This window comes from Akebia trifoliata, chromosome 4, assembly GCF_017979445.1.
Source record: "Akebia trifoliata isolate Shusen 1 chromosome 4, ASM1797944v1, whole genome shotgun sequence".
NCBI classification, from domain to species: Eukaryota; Viridiplantae; Streptophyta; class Magnoliopsida; order Ranunculales; family Lardizabalaceae; genus Akebia; species Akebia trifoliata.
In genome coordinates this window covers 11,638,757-11,645,285 of record NC_141378.1, presented here as the reverse complement: position 1 = coordinate 11,645,285, position 6,529 = coordinate 11,638,757, and positions in this window count along the sequence as shown.

The window sequence follows — 6,529 nt, the reverse complement described above, 5'->3', positions numbered from 1 at the left end:
ATGGCACAGAATCATAGATCTTTTCTTTGTGTATCTTGAAGAAAACGATCTATGATTTTGTGCTATTGCCACGTCAGTCGAGTACATAGTGAAAAAAAAATGAGTCCAAAAATTACGACTCTTAAAAAAATTGAAAAATAAAACATACCTTTTTAATCACATTAAAATATTTACATCAGAACAATATAACAATTCAAGAATATTTTCTTCAGCAATTAAAACAAATTGATATTTTTATTGGTAAAAGTTAATAATAATTATAAAATTAACATTCATCGATAATGGTAGGTGAAGTAGGCCCATCATCACTACCTAATATAGAAACTTCGGTAAGGTTTTGAGATATTTGTTTAATTTTTCTAATACTCATAAGTTGTCTTTTCTAATATAAGAAAGGACGGACTTGAGAAACTATGATGTAGTGCCATGCGAGTCCATTTCTAGAGTCAAATTAATCCGTCATTCGTGAAGAAGATAAATGCTCTGATAATTATGAAATGACCAAAATGACCTTGTTTAAGTGCTTCTTACCGACCTTGACGGTGAGGCTATTTTCACAATACCAACATTTGAAACAATGAAATCCAAAGGTCGATATTTATCTTTGCAATATATGATGTATTCTCGAGATATATTTTAAAATCCAGACTAATTAAAATTTATTCATAAAAACTTATATAATCCCAACATATAAAACACAAAATGTAAAGGTCAGTATTTATCTTCGAAGGAGAGAGAGAGAGAGAGAGAGAGAGAGTTAATTTCGACAGAAATTGGCCAGTATAAGAACGGTATTAAATTTTAGTAGAGATCAGAGAAAGTCGAATAAGTGTTTGTTTACACCAAAATTTTAAAGATAAAAAATGCCCCAATTTTACATTTGGAATATTTACGAAAACGTTATCAACTTTTTACGAAATTACGATTCTGGCTCACTGCTTATTTTAATCGTCAAAACGCGAATGATAATGAATTCGATGGTTTTAAAGTGACTATGTCGCAAATTTAAAGTGACTATCTCGTAGGTTTCACTATTTTTAGCGAGATTGTTACTTTAAACCTGCGAATTCGTTATCGTTCATGTTTCGATAATTAAAATGAACAATGAACCGAAATCATAAATTCTTCAAAAGTTGACCATGAAATTGTAATTCATCCTTTACATTTAACTTCATTCACTATCATCAAGGTCATTTTCGATAAAATGAATAGAATTTCAATTCCTCAACCTCTTATAATCACGTTAATTTTAACTTTTTAAAATTACAAAAATATCTTTTTTATTATTTTATCTACAAAATCATCTTAATTTATATTTAAAATTAAATAAACAATTCTTTTATAATAGATTAAATTGTAAAAGAGATGGGGTTATAAGAATCGGAGGACCATCTATCTCTATGGACCACATATCAACATGGCACCCAAAAACTTCTTCGGGTGCCACAGGTATCTAGAGCATAAAACTTTATAAACTCACTCCAAAAAATTGAACAAACAGATGTTTTTCACCGTTGAATTTAAATTTTAAATGTGAAAATTTAGTGACCGTCCATTTTCAAACCTAAGATTTAGTCAAAAAAATAAATTCTTCGAAGGTTTTGGTATCAAAATGGCTTGGCAACTAAGGGTTCTTCAAGGGATTTCAAAAAGAGTCGTGCTGGAATGACCTCAACAAGGGACACCTTGATGTGGCAACACATGTATGTCTGTAGATATGTTTTATTCGTATCTCAGAGAAACACATCTACTAGCATGTGCACACCACCATATCAAGATGTCCCCCTGAGGTCACTCCAGTGTTACCCTTTCAAAAATGTTCTAAACATATATATATATCTATATATATATATATATATATTATATATATATATATCTATATATATATCTATATATATATATATATAGGGGACGGTTCAGCAGCCTAAAGTTTGCCAAGTTTGGTGCCAAACATTTTTCAAAATATGGGTTAGAAGCTTTGGAATGAGCTGATTTTTTTGAGGATGATCTCTATGATGAGGAGATCATCCTCACCAAAAATCAGCCTATTCCAAACTTCTAACCCCATCAAAAGTGATTTACCAAAATGGACGGTCCACAATTCTTCAACTTGTAAACTAGGGTTAGAATTTCAAAATGAGCTGATTTTTTGTGAGGATGATCTCTTCACCGTAGAGATCATCCTCACAAAAAATCAGCCTATTCAAAACTTCTAACCCCATCAAAAGTGATTTACAAAAAATGTTTGGCACAAACTTGGCAAACTTTAGGGCTGCCGAACCGCTCCCATATATATATATATATATATATATATATATAATTCTCTAAGTTAAAGGTTTCAATGATATTTCACACCATATACTTCTGAAAAATTCGAAATACCACCTTGAAAATGCCAGGTGTAATCCAATGGAAAGGATTTCTTCAAAAATTTGAAGCTGCCTGGCCGCTTCAAAAAAAACTTTCCACCTAGGTCTGTCAATTAGGCCCATTGGACGACTAATCATGCCCGACCAAACAAAAAACAATGGTTAGTAGGGCTTTCATTTTGAACCCTGAAAGCATTGGTCAAGGTAAAAAATTTCCAATCCATTAAATTCAAGCTGGACTTGGGCCTAACTCTTCCTCGCTGTCCTCTACCATATTGTTTGTATGGATATGCCTTGTAACAAAAAATAATGAAAGTATGTTTTAAAATAATAAAGTTATCCTTATCTCTAACTATTTTTTCAACTTTGAAAGATACATCGGACTCTTATTTTTATGAAAAGCAATATTAAATGACTTCGAACGACTTTGAAATGTGCATGAATTTGGTTTTTTTTTTTTTTTTTTTTAATTTTTCTTTTATAAAACTCGAAAATCAATCCAAGCTCCATACGATCTACTTTAGACTTAGCCAACTTAGGCCTAACAAGGGTGTAAGGTCGGCTTACAGTACTACCTACCTCTTCCAGGCTGGGGTTAGGATCCGACCATGATCAACATGAACCACCCATTGGTAACCCTGGTTTTGACAATAGTTTCTTTGTTACTATAAGTGTGTCGATGGGGGGTGAGAACATGTATGTTATGAGATGCTGATCAGGAGAGGTGACTTAATATAATACCTATAGGTAAAAAGATTTACCTAACCAACTTATTTTTTTCCAGATTAAGATCCTTTGACTATCAAGTTAGTAAAAAAATCTTAAGACTGAGTTAAAAAATGAGTCAAAAAGTCTTTTACTTATTTGGTGATCATCCTATTTATGGACTCAACAATTCCAACTTACCTGAATCAATGCATGGGTGTCTAAGCTAAAAGCCTAGTCAACAATTTGACACGTGGGTGTTTCGACTAAAAGTCACTCTTTCGTCAAATCACCTTTCCATTCAGATGGAGCAACACATGTTTTATTTAACCCAACCTTTTTAGATGTTAATGGGCCACGAAGAACCTCTTTATTAGTCCATGCCAAACGTAATTATACACCAAAATATTTAAATCAAATCAATGATAGTGCATTATCATTACCAACCTACTAATTTGATGAGCATCTAGATAGGGCTTAAATGGGTCGGGTTCGGGCTAGATTCGAGTATATCCATATATAGATCTAAATTTTTTTATCTGGATTCGATTCCAGATCCAAATCCGACTCAAATCTTATTAGCTAAAATCCTATTTGAACTATTTTGATTTCACTAAACTCATATTTGGATCTAATCCAACCAAATTACTTGATTCATGTGAGTCGAGTAAGATAATTTCAGACCGATCAGCATTGGTTTGTTATATTTCTTTTCCAATCGTTATACTATTTTACTTTTTTATAAAAGAATTCATGTTATATTAACATAATAGATTTAGGACAATATAGGGATGGATTTGTATCTCACTCGGATCCGACTCGGGTAAAGGGACATCAACTCATATTTGACTTATTTTTTATTAAGATATATTCTAAAAAATCAAATCTGCTAAATTCGGATTCAGATCATTCAAATAAAAATCCGCATTTTATGCCTTAGATGTCAATTTTTAGTTTGGTGCATGAATGTATCATCGTCATTTACTCTTTAGATGAGTGGCAAACGTGTGGGTTTCAAATAACTGACAGGTGTACCTCCTTTTCTATTTAAGGACACCTAACGTGTCCACCATAATTATTTCATGAAAAAACATTCCATATATCATAAATAGTACTTATGACCGACTCACCGTGTTTTCTCATGAAAAGTGATAAAAATAAAATATTTTGAAAGCCTATGGTGCTCTAATCTAGTGGGCTACAAAACAACTACATAAACTTGTTGAACTTGTGTGTAGGTGAGAGTGGGTCCAACACTAGAGGTGGGTGACCATGAATTGGTGCCAATATGGTGATTTAGAAATACCCCCTCCACATTTTGGTAAAATTTTAGATACCCTTATGATCTCAAAACTAATTACATCCCTTGACTTCAGTCTTTTCTTACAAATAACAATAAAATGGCTTAAGTACCCCTATCTTTAACATCTTGCGAAAAAATCTTCAGATTTTATTTATTTAAACTATCATTAAACTATTCATGCTAATCTCCAATCTATTATTTTAAACCTCACTTTAATCTCTAACAAAAAACACTGATTTTTTCACCTAAAATCTTATTTTCTTCTTACATCACCACAATTTTACCTTGTTCTTGAGGTTTAATGATTGAAGTACAATAGAATTTTAAGATTGAAGATGAAGTAAAACAAATCTATGTAAAAGATATAATATGACTAGCTTTGGGAAGAAAGTCAATCGATTTGATTATAGGTTGAATACGAGGGTTTTAAGTCATTTTCTTTAATATATTAGAGTAGAAAGAGGTCAAGGGAGGCATGTTATCACTTTGAAAATACAAGGGTATCTCAAATATTCACAAAAACATTGAGGTATGTTTAAATCACCCCCTCATTATTAGGAAAATTCAACACGTGTCAGTCAGCGGATGGGAAGAGGTGTTTCAGTTGACGTGTCAAGCAACAACGGTGGGTCCATAGACAGTTAATGCACGACACACTACCGCCCTTACGACCAAAAAGTCCCAGCACTGGCTTACTTTCGGTTTTTTTTAAAAAAAAACTAAGATTATTCTCCCAATAAATGCCACTCACTGCTACACTTACTAAAAAGTTTAATAAATTAATCACTTTTATCCTAAACACTTGGCTGCATCAGTTGGGCCCACTGTGACCCTTGTCTATGAGGAAATCTTCAATATCTGTACTCTGCGTTGATCATGTCGAATATTTTCATAATTTTTGTATTAAAATCTCCAACAAATTAAGCTTCGTTGAGTGATTTTTAGATCATTGGATTTGACATTTACAAAAAAAACTCAAAATATTAGATTTTGTATGATTGCATGTGAGGTGAAAAAATGATTTTTCTTGAAAAATGTGATTTAATGGTATATGATTGCATATTTTTTCTGAAATTTATTTTCTTGTCCAAAGTGATTTTCAACTTAAGGAGGGGTATGATTTTCCCTTGTGACACTGTTATTCTATCATATGAGTACCCGTACGCCCTGCACTAAGGCTGTCAATGGATCGGATCAAACCTAAAATCCGGTCCAATCTATTCTAATAACTTCGGGTTTGGATCGATGTTTTGGATTTTAATAAGGATCTAATCCGATAATATTTTAGAATGTATATAAATTATATTGTACATTCATTGAGATGTGTTTGTTTAAATTTTGTATATAAAATCATATTTGGCCCGATTCGACTGTTAATGGATCGGGTCTAGATCTTATTATTGAGTTTCAATAATAAATATGATCTGAAACTTATCAGATCAGTCCTGAATCCAATTCGAACCTCATTGGATTGGTATCTAATCAACCTCAATCCGATCCGATCCGATCAGAATCCGACCCATTGATAACCCCTACCTTGCACCAAAATTAAAATCTAGGTTTCTTCTTAACATTTTCCTAACTGGTAAAGTCAAATTCTCAAGAAATTTATATTTCATCGAGAATGAATTCCCTGCTGATTATGAATGAATTCCTCGTTGAACATGAAAAATAAGCAAGCAAAATATTTACCTTAAAATATATAAATTTTAGGCCCATGATTTTGTATTTTCTACGAAATTTGATTCCCTACAATTATACAAACCTTCAGTGTTTTCATTAATATATCATTTTTTATTACGGAGAGTAATGTTTAGGGTCCAAATATCGTGGCTTCACTCTCTATACCAAGTTATTTGGAAGAAGGGACAACACTAGTCTCAATCCATTATTGAGACTCGTGATCAAACAAACAATTACGATGCTCGGGATTTCCAAAATGAAACGAATTCTGATTCAGGGTTTGCCACTCTAGAATGAATCCAATTCATGTGCATGGGTGGAGATAATTATTTTATTGGTTTGCTTTGATTTTTTGTGTATTATATGTATATATATACAAAAGTTATAAGTAAGTTAAATAGAAATAAAATTAAAAAAATCGTCCAAATTTTAAATATCAACAATAAGAAATTATAATAAATTGATTTGG